General features: G+C 32.9%; 1 pseudogene; it reads right to left on the reverse strand.

Moving 5' to 3' along the window:
• Positions 1-1,538: 1,538 nt before the first annotated feature.
• Positions 1,539-24,533, reverse strand: part of LOC129926651 (uncharacterized) — a 30,472-nt pseudogene continuing 7,477 nt past the window's right edge.

A 24,533-nucleotide genomic window follows, 5' to 3' on the forward strand; every position in this document is an offset into this window, starting at 1 on the left:
GCTGACAGATGAGAGCACTGGTTGCATGCGGCCTCAGAACGAGACAGCTGGAGGTCACTTACGAAGGCCGCGGGATACACATTTTAAAACCAAAAGAAAATCTGCTGTCGAGAACAGACGGCGAAAAGAAAATCTAAATCGACCACCTGCGGACAATGGTTATGCTTGCCCTGGATGTGGCAAAATATGTAGGTCACAGCTGGGACTGCGCAGCCACGTGAAATACTGCATTCCTCACTGATCTTCGGACTCGAAGACTAGCCTTATTATTATTAGCAGGATGTCCAAAGAGTGGCCTTTTGTCGTTGTGCAGCCAGCTTTGTTTTGGACGACAATTTCTTTGTGCTCCCTTCAGTGCCTCTCGACTTTCGACCCATAAAAAATGTTTTGGATCTGCCTTTGAGCTGCTTACAAAATTAGTGCTGAATGTAAAGTAAGGATCGTGTTTTGAAAATTTCGATTTCAGCAATGCCCATTGTCCTTTTCTTTTAAAGCTATATTATAGGCAGCATTACTTAGGGAATTTAGGTGCCCTTACTACCAAGGCAACAGCATGCCTACTTTTCAATGTTTACCTGCAAGTGTTTTATATGCTTGTGACTCTTGGATACTGACTGCAGAGCTAGAGAGGAGGATCCTAGCAATGGAATTGAGCTGCTACAGAAGGATCCTAGGTATCACATTTTAAACCGCATCACAAAGATATTAAATCAGGGCTACTGCAGCGATTAGACCCCATGATGACCTGCTATCATAAAAAAACTTGAGCTAAAAATCTATGGCCATATTACAAAGTCTTCGAGACTCGCTAAGACCTTCCTTCAGGGAACAGTATCAGGAAAAAGAAGAAGAGGCAGACAGAAAGCGATGGAAAGATAAAGTACATAAAAGAATGGATGGGCCTGCCATTGAAAGAGGTTCTAACTAAGGTAAAAGACTAGTGGAAAGGAGAAAGATGGTGAACAAATTTTGCATGGTGCCCCAACAGACTAAAGGATAGGTAAAGAGGTTTTTCAGCAGCAGGTATCAAAACTCTCATGTTTCAAATTGACTTAAATCTCTTTTTAAATGTTTTACAACTAAGAAATGAAAATGAAGATTTATCATTCCTTTTTGTAAAATAAATCTAAAAAATTACTTGATATTTGTCTGCATTTATAGATTCCTTGCTTTGTGGTTCAAATATTTAATTAGTGAAATGAGAACATTACTTTCTCATTATGATGTAGGTATGAAATTTCAAAACATAACTCCACTCAGGTCTAAGAGCTATTTGATCCTGCACTGTCAACATAACCTACCCTGACATTCATTAACTATTATCCAGATATTAATTTCTTAACCTCAAGAGAAGCATGTTATTATTTTTTTTAAAGCTAAATGATCAAGTTTTTTTGTTTTTTTTTATCTCAAGATTAGCTTTAATAAAGTCAGTCTGAGGGAACTTAAATTGTGCTTAAGCAGGTATGATTGGCAGTTTCATAATGGTGGATTTATTCAAGTCTGGTCATCTATTTAAGAAAAATGAAACAACATAATGAGTTTAATATTTTGTATTTTATTCTCTATACCCATAACTGTTACATATGATCACTTACAATACATCAAACATACATTAAGATAAATAGACCACACAGTCCATGTTTTCTATGCTACTAACATTTGAGAAACAAATGACATCACTATTTTGAAAGTCATTGTTAGTCCCATTTCATTTCAGAGATTCATTATACATTGACTCTGCACCAGGTGTTTTTAGCAATAAACTTGTAAACATGTTTCTTGAATCTTAGCGACATTAAAATCAAATTAAGCATTATGTTCAGTCAATAAATAAAACATTATGTAGCACTGTCAGATGTTGATTACAATTAAGAACATACACAATAAAAAAAAAGAGCAAAGTAAAAATGAAATGCTCTGAATGTGGTTAGTTTAAAAAATCTATAAACTTCTATTATGACTGGGATAAGTTTTAGATTTCTAGCACTCCATAAAACACTCTAAGTGCAAGGTGGAGTACATTGGAAGTCAATGAAGGATGAGAAATGTTTACCAACAGCATAGAACCAATGTCTTGCATACCCCACCAACAAGAGACAATGTTGATATAGATATCACAAAACATCAACATGTTAAGACCAACACTAACACACAAATATTATGTGAGTACATGACATCAATAAAGTAGTACAAATATTTTGAACTCTCAAAGACTAGGTGATCATTCACTTTTGATTTCATTTTTCACAACAGACAAGTTGAATTTTTTTTTTGTGTCAAAAACAAAATGGTTAAATGTCTCCACCAGATAAAAAAATAAATAAATTGATAAACCTTCAACAGCCTAAAAAATAAAAGTAAAAAATAAAGGCTCGGGCTTAATAAAACTGTACATAAGTAAGTTTTGAAGTACTAATACAGTACTTTAGGGGGACCATCACCAGTTGAAACAAATATCAAACCCATTTAATCTTACATTATGATTAGTATAAGCAAATAGTATTTGAAAGAGATTAATAGAACTGCTTTAAAAAGTTAACATTGACACAGTGCAGCATAGAAATCAAGAACAAAAGATTAAAGCAAAGGCAGACAATGGATTGATTCACTGAACTAGCAGTAAACAGCTTGTTTATCAATGTTTTTGATTTATTTTAAAATTTTAGTTTGAATTCCAAAACTCTGCCTTAAAAGTCTAGCTGTGTCTACCATGCTATCATTTCCTCTGAGTGTCTATAAATCTTTGCAGAAGTAACATCAAATGGGTTTGAGTATAAATATAACTATTACCGAGGAAAAAAATTCTGATCAACAGATTTAACTTGTGCTAATTTAAAACAAAAATTGGTTCAAATACATAAAGATCACACAAAAAATGATTAAGTTGTAATTTCAGGCGAACAGTGTATAATCAAAAAAATTATTTTTTTTAAAACTTTTATCACAGCCCTTGAGCTGAAACTAAAATATTCAAACAGCAGATCATTTCCAGAAAGAAATAAAAAAATTACATAAATTAAATGCAGTTGCCAAAGATCAAGTGGAATATTTCATGATACAAATGATTTTAATAAAAAAAGACATTAGTTCTTAGTACATGTATGTAAATACATAAATACATAAGTAAGAACTAAAAAAATGTGGGTTGAAATCTACGTATGTATGCACTAGAACTTTATACCCTAAACATGTAGAAAATAAAAACAAAAACAACTCATAACATAGCCAAAAGATTGTATGTCATAAATATAAATATCTGATAACCTCTTAAAATGTAATCAATTCATCTGAGGTGAAACAACAGTCAACAATCTTTAATTGAAATGATTTTCAGTTTCTTTGTCAAATTAAAATTATGTGATGCATTCAAAAGTTGCTAACATAAATAATTCTATTCAATATAACTGTAACTAAATTTACAAAAAATACATTTTTTTTCATTCATAACATTTTTACTTTGTAAAAGTTGAATAAGAATAAGTAAATAAAACATAACTTTGATAAATTATGATACAATGAAACAGAGAGATTAGCTATTTGTAGTTAAACCAAGCTGAGTTTTGTTGTCACATGAAATAGAACCTTACATCTGGTACATTCCACATTTCCAACAAATCTCAAAAGCAGGACCATTCACAGCATACAGTAAACCTCCTATAGAACAAAAAATGAGCTGTTTGACAATGCAGCAAACTACTGACCAAAATCTACAATAAAATATTGATGGTGATATTGTAACATTTTTCTTTGTTTACAAAATAATGAAGAAACAGTAGAAACATAGTTTGAACTTTATAAAACGCTGATAAGGGGAAAAACCTACCAAGCTAAGCACATTTATATAACCTAATTTATTTAGCTTAAAATCTTTATTTTGCTTTTTTTTTTTAAGTTCTGGATGTTCCTTCAGAACTAAACATAACTACGTTCTAACCCAAACCTCCTGCAGGATAACAGGGGATGGCAGTGTTCAAACTCAAAACAATCCTGATGAGTTCGAAGTGCATACCACAAAATGTGGCTATTGAATACAATTCATATGGTATCTGGTTTTATAGTTTTATATCTAGTGGTATAGTTAGTGGAAAGAGTATTTGAGCTTTATATGAAATAAACAAAGCTAATCTAACTGTTCATATACAAAGCACATATAGTTTTACAAATAATGAACAGAAGGTAACCAAACCTATTTCTACAGACACATAGCCCATACATACCATGTGCAGGACAATATTCTAAAGCGAACAGCCGTGGACCAAATTCTGGGCGTTTGATGACCTGCTTGAAATTTCCATCCAGATCAGAACATTGTATGCGATTATTCTCTCTGTCAGCCACACAAACCAAATGATGCTCCTCTGACACAGTGATGTTATGAGGGATGTCAAATGTCACAACAGGAGGAACTAAAGACAAAAGAGTTTTTAAAATTGTTATAACAAAACATGACTTGAGAATTAGGCACATCAAACTAAGAACTCAGATATTATTTTAAATTGTTATCATGAAACATGACTTGAAAATCATGCACATCAAACTAAGAATCAGATATATATTTAGGAAGTTACCTGCACCAAACTGAACGTTTCTTTTCCCAAAGGACATCAAAAAAGTTCCATCTTTGGAAAATTTCAGAACTCTGCTCTTACAGTACCTGTTTTACAAAAAGTAGGTTTGTAATAAAACAATCAAGATTTGATTATTTTTACATAATTCAAAATACAAATTTAAATATACTTTTTTAATGCCTAATTAGTATCAATGGACTCATTTATTTAAAGCAATATTTGCTGACACAATATATAATAACAATTAATTGCAAAGCCTAGTATTACCCATCAGATACAAAAAAACTCTCCAGACATAAGAACAGCTACATCAGTAGGTTTACAAAAAAGATTTGTATCTTCACCATGCTGGAACTTCTGTCCTAGTGTCATTTTTGGTTCAGTCTGACCTGGTGATGTTTTAAAAACCTAAAGAGAAACAAAATTATATTAATTTGTAGACCAAAAAAAAAGTACAGTAGTGAAGGAAATCAATCTTACATAACTAAAACAAATTAATTATTTTGTTACATTTTTTCATCTGCTATCAAGTGCTATAATATTCAGTGTTAGAATTCTTGTGTTTTTTTTTAAAGCTTTTATGTTGTCAATAAGATCAATTCAATTTGTTTAACACATGTTGAGAAGAACAACAAAGAAATGTTTCACCTGATGCATTGCTACATCTGTTAACCAAATAGTGCCTTGATGGTCTGCTGTAATACCATGAGGCATAAAATACCTGAAAATAATACAAGTTGGGTTGCAGTCGCTCATTCAGACTATTGAAACAAAGTTTACAATATTTAAAAAAAAGGCAAATTTTCAAATCTGTGATGTTTCTTTAATATCTGATTAGTCTCATACATATTCCCTTTGTTAATCATTTGTTTTAACTCTTTCTCTCTTAATCAAGGATACCATTGTTGATTTTTCCCTATTCTGCAGCCTAATGATGATATTCTCGTCGAAGCTTAAAAAGTCAGTTGTTTTGTTTTCTTTCCTTCCAAAATGTTTTTAATTGCTTAGAATTAAATTAAATTATGGCTTTTATATAGCGCTACTTTCATGCTTATAGCATGCTCTGAGCGCTTTGGTCCAATCTCAGTTGTGGGGGAGGAGGGGGTATCTAGGAGAAGGTTTTTCTGTGCTGCCTTTAGCGCTCAATAAACACAACTCTGCCTAAGTCGGATGTCGAACCTCGAGCCTCCTTGATTGGTAGCCAAGCCAAGCCAAGTTCAAGAGCCCTTAACCTCTCGACCACGCTTCCCACTTTAAAAGTTTCCTTTAGGAAAAAATATAGATTCATTTCATTTTCAACATGCATTTACCAAAAAAAAAAAAGGTTTTTAAAGAGTAAACAAAAAAAATTTTTTTTTTCTATATTAATTTTTCATAGGGTGATTATTTTGGATAGTGACCTCAAGACAATTAATTTAAATGTTTTATATATTTTAAGTGTTAGATATTAAGTTTTGTGAAAATATGAATAACTATCATTAAAATACTTTTAGTTCAATTTGGATCATTAAATACTACCTAGATATAATCTAGATCTAGTTCTAAAGAGACTTGTCCTCAGTTGAGAAAAATGGGATGATATATTCCATTCCTATAAAAAATTATTTAAAAGAAACCTTGCACCTGTACTCCTTAACTCTTTCTCTTCTAACTGACGATACCAGCGTTGATTCCACCAGAATGTGGTAAATAATTATGGAGAGAAAGAGTTAATCCTTAACAAATAGCTCAGTCAAATTAATTATTTCCCCCCTTTTTCTCTGTATAACTTTGATTTAGAGGTTAAGCCTACAAACCAGTTTTGCATTACTCTCTTTTTTTTTATTTTTTTATTTTAAAGAATAGAGGACTCCCATTAAAATAAAGAAATCTTTAATTTAGCTCTTGATGTGATCATTATAGATCTGTGACAGGAAGAAAAGACGATCAGGTTCCAACACTTACTGTGCAGTCCATTTTCTAGAGCCACTTGTGTCAATAGCCACACCTAACCAAATGTAATAGACTCTTCTATCCATGATGAATTGAATATAGGTTTCTCCAAATGAACATCTGAAGAACAGAATGAGTTAAAAAGAAACGAGTTAAATAGCTAATATAATCCATTATATCTATTATCTACCAAAAGTGCAAGTGGTTTTTTTTTTTATTCCATTTTTATATTAAATGACCTTAACACCACTGCCCTATAGATCAAAGGTCTGAAAGGGGAACTCAACTTTTTACTTTACTATATTTTAAATGATATTTTGTCTTATTACCATTATCTGATGAAGTTTTGTAACTTTAAACATTTACTGCATCCTAATTTGATTTACTTAATTTTCTTTTTTTTTTTAAATTCTATGTTAAGGTATGATATAAGGAAATCACAAAAATGAAAACAGTAAACAAATATCATTCCAAAAGTTCTATTGCTTGTGCAATTAACAAATCTACACAACAGGATCACAACTATGCAGCTTCTACATACAACATGTGCTAAATATTTTTTGTTTACAAGATTGAATGACTAAGGATTAAGTTAAACATCCACTCTCCAAACAAAATACATGTAGAAAGTAAACAAATGTATCACACTACAAAAGCAAAAGATAAAGGAGAACTCATGTGAGTTTTTAATATTTCTATAATAAGAGAGAGAGAGAGACACCAGAGTCATAAGCTAATAACACTGACAAAGGTACATGTAACATATCTAAAGGAAGTAAATCACAGGGTCTTAAAGTTGGACTTAAATTTATAGGAAAAGTGTGTACAAACTATCTGCCTTAGTCTATCATCAAGTTACCAGCTAATGATAATTATGAATATAACTAATACCACACCAATCTACATATTATTCCAAACACATTTTGAAGCAGGACACTAAGGAAAACAAAATTAAGCTATTCAAATGCATGTCAGTACTCATTTTCCTTCTATGCAGCAATGGCAAATGGCAACAAATTAATATTAGGGTTTCAGTTCACAAATGATTGATCCAATCATTTATATTATATATGTATTGAATCAAAGTATATCACAATGAGTTAGCTAATTTAATATCACAGTAAACCATTGTAATGTGTTCAAACATTATTTAATCTATATTTCACATTTGAAAAAATTATGTTTCTGTTTTATACAAGGTAAATGAAATCTTGCATGTTATTTTTTCTTTCACCAATGTCTTACAAGAACTAGCTAATACAGAATGTCTATAAAGTTCACTATCAGTGTATGCTAGAATAGCAGAAAGATGCCTTGAGATATGTGTGGATGGTAAACAGCAAATCTTTAGCTTTCGATTATCTTCAAAAAGCTTAATGCACATTTGTTTACAGATGGAGTCCAAGAACAAAATCATACAAGCTGCTAAAGGTTTGAAAAGATTTACTACATAAGAAATAAACAGTGCTAGAAATGTGCTCTGCATGTATGAATCTACAAAAAAATGTAGATGATAAACTATGAGGAATAACTGAATTTATACTTTAATTGAAATAATTATTTGAAGAAAAATGTGAATTTATGTTGCAGCTTAAAACTATACACATGTATGTCCTCTGAATGTAGACTAACAAAGGGCAATCTTTTATTTTCAGATATGTTATTAGCATTCTTAAGGGTCAACATATCACTACATATTCTCATTATTATACAAGTTAAAAAGACAAATATTTCCAGTTTAATTTTTAACCACAATATTCACTTTGCAGTGTGGCTATAATTGCCATGCATTTACTAAAAAACTAGATCCATTGGTGTGCTACACTCATATAAAGCTTAGAATAAAACAACAACACATATTGTGTAAGTTACATAATACATACAGCAAACATAAATTTGTGAGCACACTGCAGCTGCTTACTCATGCCACTTACAGCTGTGGGAACATAGTCAACACACAATGACAACATACATAGTGCAGGCCACAATAACAAAAAAAGGTACAAGATAATGTTGAGGTGAACACAACTTCTAAATCACTCACAACTATGTGGTTTATGGACTGCTTCTGACTGACCAACTTCTATAGCTCTAACTGAGTTAGGGAGTTTTCTGAGCTCACTGTTTTGTCTGTTGATTGAGGCATGATTTGTGTTCTCTGACAGAGGCTGTTTCTCTTGATTCTGATCCAAACGCTGGGATTGATTGATCCGACCAGCTGCGTTCTTGCGAGGGAAATGCTCTAGCTGTTGAATGATGGCTTCAAAACCCTTGTTCCTATTCCGACTGATTCCTTCCTCGCTAGAGGTGGCAGTTCCATACATTCCTTTCTCTCTCATATCATTGGCAGCATATTCATCATAATATTCCTGAGCATGCGTCATTGTTACTATTCAATTGTTATTCCTTTTTTCAATTAGTTTTTATTTTAAAAAAAAATTTTCCTTAAAAAAGAGAAATAGAAAAAGAAAGTAGTTGTCTTTTAGCAATATACAAGGGGTTCTAGAGTTTCGACATTGATCCATTGTGTCGTAAAACAATTTTCGGTGTAAAGTTGGAAAATGCATACCCACTGTATGTAAATACAAGAAGAACTTATCCTATCCTAAAACCAATCCTAACAGAGTATCCCACATAATTATCAAAAAACACATTAAGAAAATATATACGTTTAGTAATGAAATGAAACAGCAATAAAAAAAAAAAAGAAGGGACTGACTTATTAAGAGGAGGAAGTAGCTGAAGATACTGGGGCAGGTGAATCTGGAGAGGCAGCTAAAGTAGAGGGCACAGACATCAGAAGAGTTGGCTGTAACCTTGGGAGTCATATTAATGAGCAAAAGGTTAACAAAATCAAAACACACACATGATAGAGAGACTGACAAAGCAGCAAGCCAAAGTTGCCAACAAAGCGACTGGTGTGATGCACAGCTGCATCACTGCGTATTCTTCCGCTGCGCACACCAACTAGTTTTCGCACATGAAGTTTGCATTTACAATGTGATTTTTTACTAATGTTTCAACTCAATTCAACTAAATAAACCAAGGTGTATTCATCAACTGTACAGGACTGTCACTATGATGACTGATAAGATTTGGATGTAATGAATAAATGAACTAGACTGGACAATATGGGGTTGATAAGATTTGATTCCTGAAAAATAAGGATGGTGTATGTCGCACCTACTGAATTGGTTGCTTAGCGCCGCGTTCATCACTAGGCGATAATGTCATTTGCGCTAATTAGTTTTTGTGCAGTGGAATGATCTCCCATTGTTGCTTGTCATTATTTCTTGTGACGTAGAAAGAGTGCGCATATGACTTTCGTCATAGATCGTCTGTTTCATTCTCTCCATCTTGTATTGTAGAGACAAGTTGTATTTTGGGGAGCTCTTGAATTTCTCCTTGTGCTTATGTTACTGGACAGCCTTAGCATTTGCCTTGGATAAAGATCTAATCTTAAAGGATTATCTTGACCCCTGTTTAGGGTGAGTTTATTTTCACATTGTATAGTTATTACTATTTGGATTCGATCTATTTGTAATTCTATAAATAGACTAGAAGATTAGAAGAATCTTTTCTTTTGTTTTTCTATAGGGTCTTAGTTTTAGTGTCAAGACTCAGTTTCAAATCTCAGTGATAGACTCAGTGTCAAGTCTCAGTGTTAGACTCAGTGCCAGTCTCAGTGTCATCTCAGTTCCAGTCTCAATTTTTCAATATTGAGATTTCAGCTTTAGTCTACAGGACAGAGGTCTTCATCTCGGTTAGTCTGTCTGACATTCAGGTATGTTTTTCACGAGTCTGAGGTTCCAGATTCCAGACTGCGGGTCGTTATCTCAAGACCTGGTGGTACAGTGTGAACTATGAACTTTTTATAAATAGTCCTCGGTGAACAGTATCTGAGCCAGAAGCTAGATCTACGGGGAATCATATGTTTTCTGGTCTGTGCAGTATAAATAGAGTAACTAATTAATAAGTCACTACATCATAAAAACTCACCATTGTTTCCGCCTGCCATGCCACCATGATGGTTGTGAACACCCTTGGCTTCTTCTTCAAGGGCAGGGTTTGGCGGTAATGGAAAACTCACATCAGCTGGGAAGTTGTTGCCAGTTAAATCTGGTTCTGAATTACCTAAACATTCTCCATAAGGCTCCTGCACAGAGCTGTCTGTGTAAAACACGATGTAGAAATTACACATCTCATCATTGCCAGTCGACCTGCAACAGCAAATAAAAAAAAACAGTTTATATTTGCAATCTTTGTCTGGTACTTTTGATTCTGAAATAAACTTAAAATTGTTGTAGCCTACCCCACATTCACAGGACAATCCATGGATGTTGAATCATAAGTACATCTTCCAAGCTAAAATAGTGAAAAAAAAAACAAAATAAAATAATTTTTTATTCAAAAATTGTTACAATAATATGTAATAAACAATATAAATTTATATTTTAAAAACTTCTATTGTTTTTTTGAAACATTAGTAATTAAAAAAAAGCTTATTACCAAATAGTCACCATTTTTGACCTCAATTTTATTTGTGACTGGATAGAAAGTCTGCAAGAAGGAAAGTAGACTCAATAATAAATGTATGTTAAAATACTGTTAGCTTGGAGAAAAAAAAATCTTGTGGCAGGAGAAATAATCAAACATAAAACTAAATGATAGGATAAGTCTTTTTTTTCAGAATTAAATCACAGCTTCTTCCAATTAGCAGTTTGATACTACAATTCAAATGAACCAAATATTCTCTGTATTTTAAGACATAAGATTGGAAACCTAATTATTAAAATGTGCTAGATACATATGATTGTTGTCATGTGCTATATGTTTCAGGCTATCATCACAATGGTCCTGAGCTCAAACTCAGCCCTTCCATCAACCCATTATATTAAATGAAGTTTGACCTAGGATGTAAAAGATATAATAGTCTTCATTTTTGAAGGAATGTCTAAAACATATTAAACAAACAAACCAAACAGCAGTCCAACATAAGGGTCTCAAAAGACTGTAATTGACTATCACAATTTGAAAAGGTCACCAAGTAATTTTTTTTAGTTTCCCATGACAATGGTTTCAATTAAAACTAATTGCAAGAAATAGTTAATTTTTACAAACTATTACAAATTTACAGGGATACATTGAATGAAGTATTTAGATAAGTGAATGGACTAGTACTGACCTGTGGCCACTGAGGGTGTCCTTTGTCAATCTCATGGTAGGATCCATTATATTGGTAGCCTGTGATGTCTCGGGCTAACAAAATATGACAGTTAAACAAGAACAAGTATATTTAGAATTGTCATTTTAAAGATAACAAAATTTGACATGACTAAAAAAACTTAACACCATTGTGTCATTAGTACACACTGAAAACCTAAACCATGGGAATGTATTGTACACTAAAAACCAAGATATTCTCCTCTAAAACCATGGGCACATATTTTACACTAAAATCATAACTATATTTTTGCCTAAACTATTTATATTAGACTAAAAAACAAAGATATTCTCACCTAAACCATGGACATGTGGCTTGTAGGCAAATGGAAAAATACTTTTTTCTTTTGAAAATCTACAGCCCGACATCCACAGGGAAGGCTGTTAATAAATTTAATACAAATGTTACAGCCTTTTTTTCTATAAAAAATCTTAAATATTATTAAATTATTATTAAATATTAAATATTTAAAAAAAAGAATAAAAGTTAACTGCAGGTCTCTGAGGGTTAAATGTTAACTGTAGGTCTCTTGTCATTTACTGTGGAGAACTGTGGGTAATTGTAATTGACTGAGTAAAGTAATTGTTGGGTCAAGGTTGTTTGAACTTCAACCATGTGGATAGCCTTGTAGAAATGTCAAAAATGACTAACAGAGCCTAAGAAATGGTATAAAACAGTGATCCTTCACTTTTATTTTTCAGCGAGGGGGGGGGGGGGGAGGATTTACATTTCTTAAAAAATGGCATAAAACAATGATGAAGTACATTTCTGAGTCTTGTTTAATGCTGATATTCTACATTATGGGAGAAGTTTTAAGTGACCAGATAAAACCATGCCACTAGCGAGATATATTGATAGAGACACAACAAACTAGGCTTGTACTTACAGGAATGTCCTTGAGGTATCGTAAACGATGCAGATGCCAAGAAAAAAACTCCTGCAACATATGGCTGCCTGTGAAAACACAAAATGAAGTTTACAGCCAAGTTAGCTCTAAAAAAAAGTTCTAATTACAACAGCCTATAATTAATTATTTTTATCAGATTGACTTACTTTTTGTGTGTGACATAAATCTTCAAACCTGAGTGGTCTTCATCTTCAGCATTTGTTCAATTAATAAGAAAGACATTTTGGTTTTTGTTTTCAGTTATTTAACTAAGAAACAGAGAGTTGATAAAATCTCTTTACACCAAACAAAACAGTATAACTATACAAAATAAAAAGTATACACAATACATGTTACAAAGTTTTCTATAGTGAAGTATATGGTTACATTCTCTTTCCTCACCAGTAAATATCCTAGCATAGTGAACTTGCAGTACTAATGTTTAGTAATGTTTTTAATAAATGTTCTGTTGCCAAATCTCAAACCAACATCTAAGATAATACAAAGAACATTAAGTAACCAAAAAAAGTTTCCATTGCATGTATTTCTCTCAATACCAATAACTAATAATTAAAATAACAATGAGTTTATTAATGTACCTTTAGGCAAGATAGTTGGAGGAGCATTTTTAGCCCGAGCAAATAAAATCACAGGATGACTATTCTTGCACATTGCAGGACAGTTCCTAAAAGAAACATTTTTAAAAATCTGAATGAATAATGAACAGATATAACAGAACACCATTTCACCACCGTATCACAACCAATACACCACTACACCAACACACTACAATGACTATCCTTGCATTCCCTATCATGCACAAATGAAAATATTTACCAAACTGGCTACTGAGAATAGGCTTCACCTTCACATCCATACAACAGCATGTGATGAGCTCTGTTGGCGTCAGCTACAGCTTCAAACTTATCTGAAATAAAAAGCACCAAACTCATAACAGTAACTACAGAGTTCCCAGAGTTAAAATAGGTCTTCAAAACTAACTTGAGGTATCAGCAAAAAAAAGGCCTATGACATAATGTACATAAGATCCTATATTAAGTATATACTTGTTTCAATTTTCGCTAAGAAAGATGTTTCCATTATACTTAAAAAAATAAGCCAGCAGTAGGTTTTGTCTGGACAAACAGCAACTTCAGGGCAAGCGATGATTTAAGCTCTTTACTATACAGAATACCAATAAATGTTTGTAAGAGAAGTTTTATCTTCTTGTTGAAGAAATGGGAATGATGGGGAGAAGGCTGGCTTCAGAGCAAAGATAAAAACTTAGGCACCCAAAAGTTAATGCAAAACAAGGAAAAAAGAAACATATACTTTGAACTCTATTTCAACAACAAATCAGACTTTATGCCTTCATCAATAATAAAAGTCAATTGCTTTCATCATGATTTTTTTTAAAATAACATTTTCTGTACTTAATAACCTTTCAGTCACTTGTTTGCTGTATTGCTTAACATACAATTTAGCCTATACTGTATTATATTAAATTAGTGAAATCTTCTAAAGAATAGAAAGAGGCTATGTTTATCATAAAAAAAAATGTGGAATATACACTCAAAAATATATGATTCCAAATCCTGTGCAGGGTAAGCTGTGCATAAATAAGAATCCAGCTGAAAATGTTTAAACACAATAAAGATTTTGTAGAAATACTTGTTTATTTATAAAGGCAGAAACTAAAAATATGAAAATAGAAACTCAATTTATTAAGATATTCAACTATTTCTCTTTTGTTGACAACTCCTAACTCAGTTGTGAAATTACACATTTTGATTTCCTTATTCAATTTCTTAGTACTTTAGAGAAATATGACTAAATTGATCCAAAAGGTTATTAAAATAGAATCCTTGTAAGCATCTTCACTCTCTTCTTATGTCCCATGAACAATTACAAAGAGTTTACCTTTCTAGGGCTTGCTTCCAGCATCAATATCTTTAATATCTGTGTGTCTTCAAAGTCAACTACAGATAAAAAAGAATCAGAAATAGTGAACAACATTTTAAAATTTGCTCTGTTCATGTACAACACAAGCCAACAAACAATAGACTGAAAACATTACAAGACTATGCAATCTTATTGGTAATATTGTGTTTAAAGCTTTTGAGAAAAAATTTACCATTGGCTTCACCTGGATGATTCATGCCAGCATGATTATGGGATCCTATAGCTGCTTCTTCAAGGGCTGGATTGGGTGGAAGAGGAACGCTGACATCTATGGGAAAGTTTTTTCCAGTCAGCTGTGTAAGTTCATTGAAAGCACATTCTCCTGATGGGTCAGCCACAGAACTGTCTGTGTAGAGCATGATGTAATAATTGCACATCTCATCATTGCCTGTTGACCTGCATCAGAAACTATCATCAGTAAGTGAACAATGCTAAATTGGTTTAATTGAAATAGATTAATCTTTCTTATGTTTAAAGTTAATATTAGAGATGAAGTTTTTCAACAAATATATTTTTCTTTACTTTTTTTTTTAGTCAATTTTGTTTCTTTCTCCAATTATTTATTAGGTGTCCATATTACAGATGAATGTTTTATTTTAAAAAATAAATTATGTAGCTGATGACAGAATTTGTAAACAGAAATCACATTTCAGCAATTTTGACTACTTTTAGTTAGTTTGTTTCAATTTTAGAGTTAAAAGCTAAACCAACAAGAAACTCACCCAACACCAACAGGATGATCCATCGAGCTTGAGTTATAAGTGCATCTAACAGCCTGGAACATAAGTTACATTTCAAATTTAGACAAAAAATACCATAAGAGCTTTAATAATAATTCAGAAAAAGAAAAGCTGACATTACAGTTGGTAAATATTTAGATCAGACTTACTAAAGCATCTCCTGGTTTGACTTCAATTACTTCCTTCACTGGATAGAAGGCCTTTAGATTTATTTCATATCATAAACATGTGGCACTTTAAGTGTAAGTTTGTATAAGATCATATAATGTTAGAATAATTTAATATCAAATATGGTAACTTTAAGACTTACTTGTGGCCATTGTGGATTTCCTTTACCGATTTCATGATACGTTCCATTGTATTGATAACCAGTTATGACTGTACCTGAAGAACATTACAATTAATAACAATTAGAAGAGATATGATAAAATCTTAGACATTACAAAGAGATATTTTAAGACAGTGTTTTGTCTCCTACCTAGACCATGTGCATGTGTTCTAAAAGCAAAGGGGATGATACTCTTGTTCATCATGAATGTACAGCTGATGTCTACTGGATACACTGAAGGACAAAGAAAAATAACTTCTTTACATTTTATGAAGGGCAAAGACAAATAAGTTCTTTCGATTTTATGAGAGGAAATTTGATTGACCAGTCAGATTTTAATCAGGCTATCATCAAAATATGATTGGAAGACTATGTGTTGAATTCCGTATGTTTTCTTGCACAATTTTATTTCACTTCCAACACATGAAAATTAATGTAATCTGAAGTAATTAGGTGAAAGTTATGCAATTCATCTGTGATTAGATCCTTAAGTTGTATGAGAAAAATCATAATAACCAAAAATACGACTACACTGTTCCTTATTAAAACCACATTTGAATAAAATTAAAAGAAACTTTTGATTCTTAAAATCTATAAATATAAGTAATCTATCCTTAAAAAAAAACAGCAATTAATAAAAATTATAATCTTTATTTTTTTTTAAAGATTATTTTTGTTATGATTAGAAATGAGTTTGGCAATGTTCATAGCAATCTATTGGCCATCATCATACATAAAGGTTTAACATAATTTACACACACACACTATCTTCTAATACAATTCAAATTTAATAAACTAGTTGTTAAGCAGACAATGTAATATTTGTAAAAAATTATGAAAACTTACAATTAGTATGTAGAGGAATGGTGAAGTCCCCAGAATCTAATAAAAATATACCAGCAACATACTGAGGCCTAGTGAAGATGACAAATACAAGGTGTCAAAACATGCAGTTGTTTTTTTGTTTTTCCAGGGGGGGGGGGTGTGAGGAGGGGCAAATCTATCAATAATAATCTAATACAAGAGAATTATTTCAAGATAATCTACTTACTTTTGGTGGGTTGTGTAAAGTTTAAGTCCAGAGTGACCTGCAGGTTCTGAGTCTGAAATATATTGGTAGTTACTAAAGAAAATAGATTGAAGTGTTACATAAAAAATTATGGAATAACATCACTGAATGAAATATTGTTTAAGATAAACATAATGAAATAAAATGTTAGCAGAAGGAGAAATAATAACAATTTAGTTGACAAAATGACATCTAATCAATTTCTAGGACTAAGTTCATATAAGGAAAAAAAATCTGAATTTGAGTTTTCAAATCATTTCAATGATGCATTCTAATAAAGAAAAGTTTCCCTTTCAGATCTTGTGGTCTATAGGGCAGATGACATAAAGGTCATCTGTTTCTCTGGCCAATGGTTAATGGGCAGCACAACGACCAACTGCCTTTACTTTCCCCAACTAAAGTCAGATACCCATTAGAGTTGGGTGGACTCAGGGGCGCCCTAAAAATCCCGAAATTAAAAATCACAGTCTTCACTGAGATTCGAACCCAGGACGCCAGGTTTGGAAGCCAAGCACTTAACAACTCAGCCACCTCACCCCCATAATGCATTCTAATACATTGTCTAAATTTTTTTCCAATAATTATATAGAATACAATTTTATAGGTTCATCTACATTTATATATTAGTAAATAAAACTAACCTTCAAAATCTAGTGTACCTGGAGTACAATAGTCTTAATTGATGTTTTCCTGCCGACCCTGAGACCTACACCTTTAAAGAAAGAACATGACATTCTTGATAAAATTTTAATTCCTACATGTTGTGTGTGTGAGTATTGACAAGTAATGGTAGAGACAGGAGAAATCTGATCTTCAATGACTTTTTTACTGACTTTAAAGTCTAGATTTTTTTTTTTTAGCAATAGTAAGGAATAGGTGAAAAGGAACCTTTTGTAAAGGTGATACAAGCAACATGATGGATTATTAATAGAAAGAATTGCAGAATAAGTTCTCCCTACTTAAACGTTCCCAATGAAACACTCAGTGTATCTTGTTGAGGTGTTCTATTTCTTTTGTCAATGTTAACCCAGATGTTCTTAATGCATTACTGCCAAACTATTTTGTTCACTGCACTGCATATGTTAATGAGCCTCCTTTCAATGTTTTACCACTAAGTTGGTCAGGTGTTCCTAAGAACACAACTCAGAACTTTATCACAGATCATACAGCTTATATCTTGGAAATTACATTTGCTACCTTGAGCCCTTACTTGTGTTAAAATACTTTCAATGGAGAGCAGGTGGGCATAATCTGATCTGTAAAGTTTCAGTAATCTTCTCATTTCAACAATAGTATGCCTAACTCAATTTCTTCACAGATAAATCCCTCTGACCTGTCATCATGTGATGATGATAATATAAAAGGACTACTGAGAACTTATATCCGAGTTTCAGCATGCTTGTAATGTTCTTAGCCTAACATAGTTCTTGACAGGTCATTAACCTATTGTTAAACCTTTCCAGCTGGTTTTCACCAATTGCATTTATGCTTAGTACATGCCTCAGTGGCAGTGAGAGATAAACAAAAGAATGCATGTCTTGAATGCCACATTAAAAGTGTCTGTCTCAGGTATTTGTGCAAGACTCTGGAAATAAAATGGCAAGGCGCAGTCACCAACACAAAAGTGCCAAGAAGAAAAAATACTAAAATGGTTTATCAAAGATCTTAGAATATTATGTAATCATTTTAAATTGTCAGCTTGCTGAAGAGAAATATAGCGTTTTTACAAAAAATTATTTTGAAATATATTTTATGCAGGTTTTTAAAAATGGACCATTACCAGGCTCTTTTAAGTCCATTTCCTGTCAAAAACATAAGCAAAGATCCTATCTGAAAATCAATTTCGGGTACATAGAAAAAAATATCTAGGTTATAGTATTAAATTTTTAAAAAGTGTTACATATTGATGGGGTGAGAGGATATTAACATTTAATAACAAGTTCAGAAATGCCATTCCACCATCAATTAACAAGTGAATTGCTCAAAAAGAAGTCTTCACTTATCGCTGAATTTTGAAAAAACAAAACTTGTTTCTTTCTAGTCAGTTTGTTAAGCTTAAAACATGTCAACTGTTTATTTGTTACCTTTAGGCATAACTGTTGGAGGAGCATTCTTAGCCCAGGCAGGCAAACATTATTGTAGGCTGACCATTTTTACACATTAGTGGACAGTTCCTGAAAGAGAAAAAGTATAATTCTAATACAGCAAAAGCTGGAGGTTATTCTTATTTATTTTTAGCTACAAACTAGAAGGTTGTCACAGTCTTAGTTGACATTGCATGATCTAAAGTTCACGTCATGTTAAGAGTTTAAAAGACACGTGGAATTCCTGATGTAGAAAACAGGAAGGAGAATGAATAAAGTTAGACTTAGAGGTCAGTCAGTCAAGTCAAGCAGACAAGTGAAGTCAAGTTAGAAGTCAAGTGTTATTCTTTGGACCGTGTGGTCAAGTAATATTTTAGTCCGCAACGGACAGTAGCGACTTAGAAAAGTCTGTAGTAATTTCAGTTAGAAAGTAACTTGTGGGCAGTTGTTGCCAGTGGTCTTTTGAGACATGTATTAGTTAATCTATATTTCTACACAGTGTTACCCGCTGAGATGCGGACGTGATTTGTAACTAACATATATTGGATACTTTTGATACCGCTGTTATGCGGATAGGATTGTTTATTTTTTCTTGACTTGTAGCACTAACAAGGAGTGCAGTGTATATATTATTGTAGTAAAATAAACTTCATGTTTGTCTGCTGAAATGGACTTAGGTCAGTTTATACTATTTGTCTTGTCACGTGTCAAGAGCACCTCAGGAAGCAAGAACTCAGTATTACACAACATTCGCATTTTGCAACTTTATGCCATTAAACCTGTCATTGACAAAGGTCAAGCACTTTGTCACAAATAGAATATATTAATTATCTAGAATCATTTTATTACTATTTGGATTTTATTTTAAAAAACAACTTTACCATTAAAAAATTAAAGCTTCTTACTTACCAGATGCTGTCTGTAGAAAAAGGTTCACCATCACATCCAAACAGCAACATGTGGTGTGCAGTGGCAGCATTGGCCAGAGCTTCAAATTAATCTGATAAGCAAGATAATTGAATAGCATTAAATATATTAAATGATTTTTTTTTAAATTAACTATTCAGTGTATGTCATATACACCACTGTAACTATAGTTTACTCAGCAAGACTTGGAGATGACTTGCAAATATAAAGCTCCTCTTCTAGAACTGGATAGGTTGTACATAGATAGGCGTCAGGTTACAGGACAAGAGAAACAATATCATCTCACAAACACATTAATTGACTAGATTACTGACACACTTGTATTAATAATTTTTCATGGCTAGGTAGGACTTCATTGTTTATATATTGTATACATTTTTGTTTAAGCAAGTTTAATAAAAATATTAATTAATATAGCCCAATGTTTTTATGATGAGAAATGTCCAGATGCTACTGTAATAAGTCCTTTAATTTAAATTTCAATATCTTGATTAAGAAACAAATGTTTTCCAAAGTTAGCCCATGTTTTAAAAATTTGGTTTTGGATAAAGAATTGTTTAGAAATAACACAGGACTGAATTTAAAAAATACCAGCAACCATCACAATATTTTCTTAGTACATCTAAAACTTGAATGTCAGCTTGTGGGATAAGCTTTTTTCTTTATATTTCATAAACACTTACTGTATTAGGCTCAGCACCAGGCATCAATATGTCTTGAGTTTTTGGGTCTTGGTACAAGTTCTCTGGAAAGTGACAGTGTATTCAATATATCACTTGTAATACAAATAAATGATGATTCTAATTGCTCAAGAAAAAAATCTATTTACAACAAAACAAAATTAAGATTTAACAATGCAAAACAATTAATTGAATTGCTTCTATATGCTACAAAACTAACCATTGGCTTCATCTGGATGATTCATGCCAGAATGGTGGTGAGATCCTATGGCTGCTTCTTCAAGTGCTGGATTTGGTGGAAGTGGAACGCTGACATCTTTGGGAAAGTTATCTCCTGTCAGTTGTAGAAGTTCATTAGTGCCTTCTTCTTCTTCTTCTAGCCAGCTTTATTGCTGCTGAGCTGTGAGCTCTTTTGCAGGTGCAGGAGGACTAATTCTTTTAAGTTTTTCCTACATAAAAATGTAGTGCCTTTCAGACCTTGTGGTCTATAGGGCAGATGATGTAAAGGTCATCTGTTTCTGTGGTCTCTGGTTAACGATGGTGTTATGTGGCAAGTATAATGAAAACCGCCTTTATTTTTCCCCAACTAACAACAGGTATCCATTAAAGCTGGTTGCCCAAAGATCACAACATTAAAAATTCCATTCTTCACCAGGAGTCAAACCTGGGATTCCCTGGTGCGAAAGTCAAGCACTTTATCACTCAGCCACCCTGCTGCCCCCTCTTTACTTGTAAACCTTAAATTAATGATGATGACTGGAAAGAATCCTTTCATGACTTGTTAAACACAGTATAATACATTTAAAAAGAATGAATAATAAAATAATTATTGAACTAATGGTTAAATTATTATCAGCACACATATTTAGAAAATAAATACAAATGAGGTGAAAATACAATACAAAGTCAATACACTAACCCAACACCCAACAGTATGATCCATTGAACTTGAGTTATAAGTACATCTAGCAGCCTACATAGGAAGTGAAAACAAAAAAGAAATTAGCAAATAAATATCACACATTTGTTTACCTATGAAAGAATGTGATGTCTTGGGAATAGCAATCATATTTTTTTATTTGATCATTCAATGTAAAAAAAAACAAAAAAAAAACATTAAAATGTGCAGTGCCTTAAAGTGTATACTCTCTAAAGAGATGGAATAGGTTGCCTAAAACAGACATGAAAACCAATCACTTAGTATACAAGAAATAAACAACTAGTTAAACATATGAACATAACAATATAGTTTGTTTTTTTTAACATAAAATATCAGTACGTTCTAGACATTGCTTAGTGAACTTTTCTTATAAAAATTCTTTAAAAAAAAAACAATCTTACTTTTACCAATTTTCTAGAGAATGAATGTGATGTAATTTCTTAAATGATTAGGTCCAACAATTCAATTTTCAACAAATAAAAAAAACACATTAACTGAAAATTTCATTATCTTATCTTATATAATACAGACGTTACTTCAAAAAAGAAGATGATTACGTCCTACGCGTCATGCATTTATCATGCATATTAACCAATGACTTAAATTCTGCCAAGTCACTGGTTTTCCTGGCTAGCTCAGGCAACCCATTCCATGCTCTAATAGCACTAGGGAAGAAGGAGTAATGTACAAATTTGTCCTAGCATTATAGAATAATGAATGTATAACAAAAAATAAATGTAGTAGGAATTCTAAAAACATACCAAAGCATCTCCAGGTTTGACTTCAATAATATCTTTCACTGGGTAAAAAGCCTATACAAAGGATATAATAGACAGTGCTCGATATTGTCTTGAAAATATTGCTTAGTCTTTACATATAATTTCTTAATGTTAATATAATATTGTCAAGCTAACTCACTTGTGGCCATTGTGGATTTCCTTTGCCAATCTTATGATAAGAACCATTGTGTTGGTAACCAGTGATGACTCGACCTGGAACAATAGTTAGGGTGGAAGAGAACTGAAAGGCACAAGGCTGTTACATAGATCTAGTTTGAAGACCCTAATCCATTTTCTAGTTAGTGTGTGAGACATGAGGAAGTGAAGGAAGTGAGATAGTTTATCTTGAAGAGGAGAAAAGAGAGAAATTCTAACTCTTACCTAATCCATGAGCATGTGTTCTGTAGGCAAAGGGAAAGATACTCTTGTCCATTCTGAATGTACAGCTTATATCTACAGGGTACACTGAAATTTAAAAAAAAATGTCCTTGGGTGTTTATAATGGTTTAAAAAAAAGATTCAACTATTATTAAATTTCATTAAACAATAAAAAAGCTTTTTCTTTGGAATAATATCTACTGAAAATAGTCTATAGAATTTAAGAATTCTTATAATTTACATGTGGTGGGATAGTGAAGCCAGCAGCCAACAAAAATATACCAGCAACATACTGGGGCTGTCACCTGATGCACATACCTTGCCGTGGTGTGACAGCTTGAGTGCCTCAATGACCCTCAGAGCTATACCGGCGGGAGCTCATCACTCCTGGCAGGTACTACCAAGCCGGACAGGTCTGTTAGGAAAGAGGCCAGACAAAAGGTGCCTCCCCCTCCCCGGGACACAGGGGTTGTGCGATTGGCTAACAACCTGTCTATGGAAAAAAAATAGTGTTATAGAAACCAGAACAAAAACACAAACACTAAACATTGTCAGGCAAAAGTAGAGCTCCACAAAGGAGACTTATGAAGCTATGCAGGGAAAGTTGAACGAATCCTGTGAGGCCGACCACTCTACTTAAACCAATGAAAAAGAAACACTTCCTTATTCAGAAGGCAGCATTTAACTTGGGAACATGAAACGTACTTTACTAGAACCAGGTAGATGTGCACAAATTGCCAAGGAAATGGCCAACTACAAACTACAGATCCTGGGAACGAGTGAAGTTCGATGGAACACATTCGGTGAAACAAGACTGCAATCAGGAGAAACCCTTCTCTTCTCTGGAAAGGAAAAAGAAGATGACTTACATAAAAATGGTGTAGCACTACTACTAAACAAGGAAGCTTTCAAAAGTCTTTTAGAATGGGAACCAGTTTCAGAACGAATAATTAGAGCCAAATTTTTGTCTAAGTTCAAAAATGTTCACATCATTATGTGCTATGCTCCCACCAACCTTGCAAGTGATACTGACAAAAATACATTTTATGACCAACTGCAAAGTATAGTTGACAGAATACCTACAAGAGATGTTTTGATCATCATGGGAGACTTGAATGCCAAAGTGGGAAGTGACAACAGAGAGAGAGAGAAAAGTATGGGCACCCATGGACTTGGCACCATAAACGAAAATGGAGAAATGTTTGCAGACTTCTGCACATTTAATGAATTAGTGATAGGAGGCAGCATTTTCCCCCACAAAAAATGCCACAAAGTAACATGGGTTTCACCAGACAATAAAACAGAGAATCAAATCGACCACATTACCATACGGCGGAACTGGAGAAGCACATTACTAGATGTACGAAACAGAAGAGGAGCAGATATTGGCTCAGACCACCACCTAGTTGTTGCCAAACTAAAAAAAGAAGCTGGCCAGCAATAAAACAGAAAGAAACAAAAGGAAAAGATTTGACCTAGACAAGCTCAACAACACCCAGATTAAAAAGGAATTCCAACTATCCCTTCAAAATAGATTTGCTGTGCTACAACTAGATGAGGCCAAACAAAGCGTCGATAAATCTTGGCAAAATTTCAAAGAAATTATTACTGAAACAAGCAATGAAGTACTAAGCCTTAACCCTAAGAAGAAAAAACAGTGGATTAGTGACGAGACATGGAAATTAATCGAAGAAAGGAAATGCGCTAAACAGGCAAAAACAAGAAACCACAAGCAACAATCAAAACAAGACTACCAAGCAGTTTCACAGAAAGTCACCAAAATGCTTAGACAAGACAAATGATCATTTTACAATAATCTGTCAGAACAGGCAGAAGAAGCAGCAGGTAAAGGAGATATAAAACAACTATACAAAATCACCAAACTTCTCAGTACCAAAAAGGCTAATTGCAATGTTCCAGTCCGAGACAAATACGGAAAACTACTTTCTTCAATAAATGAACAACTTGAAAGAAGGAAAGAATATTTTCAAGAAGTGCTCAATAGACCTAAACCACGAAATCCACCAGATCTA

The sequence above is a fragment of the Biomphalaria glabrata genome, chromosome 6 (genome assembly GCF_947242115.1).
Source record: "Biomphalaria glabrata chromosome 6, xgBioGlab47.1, whole genome shotgun sequence".
NCBI lineage: Eukaryota > Metazoa > Mollusca > Gastropoda > Planorbidae > Biomphalaria > Biomphalaria glabrata.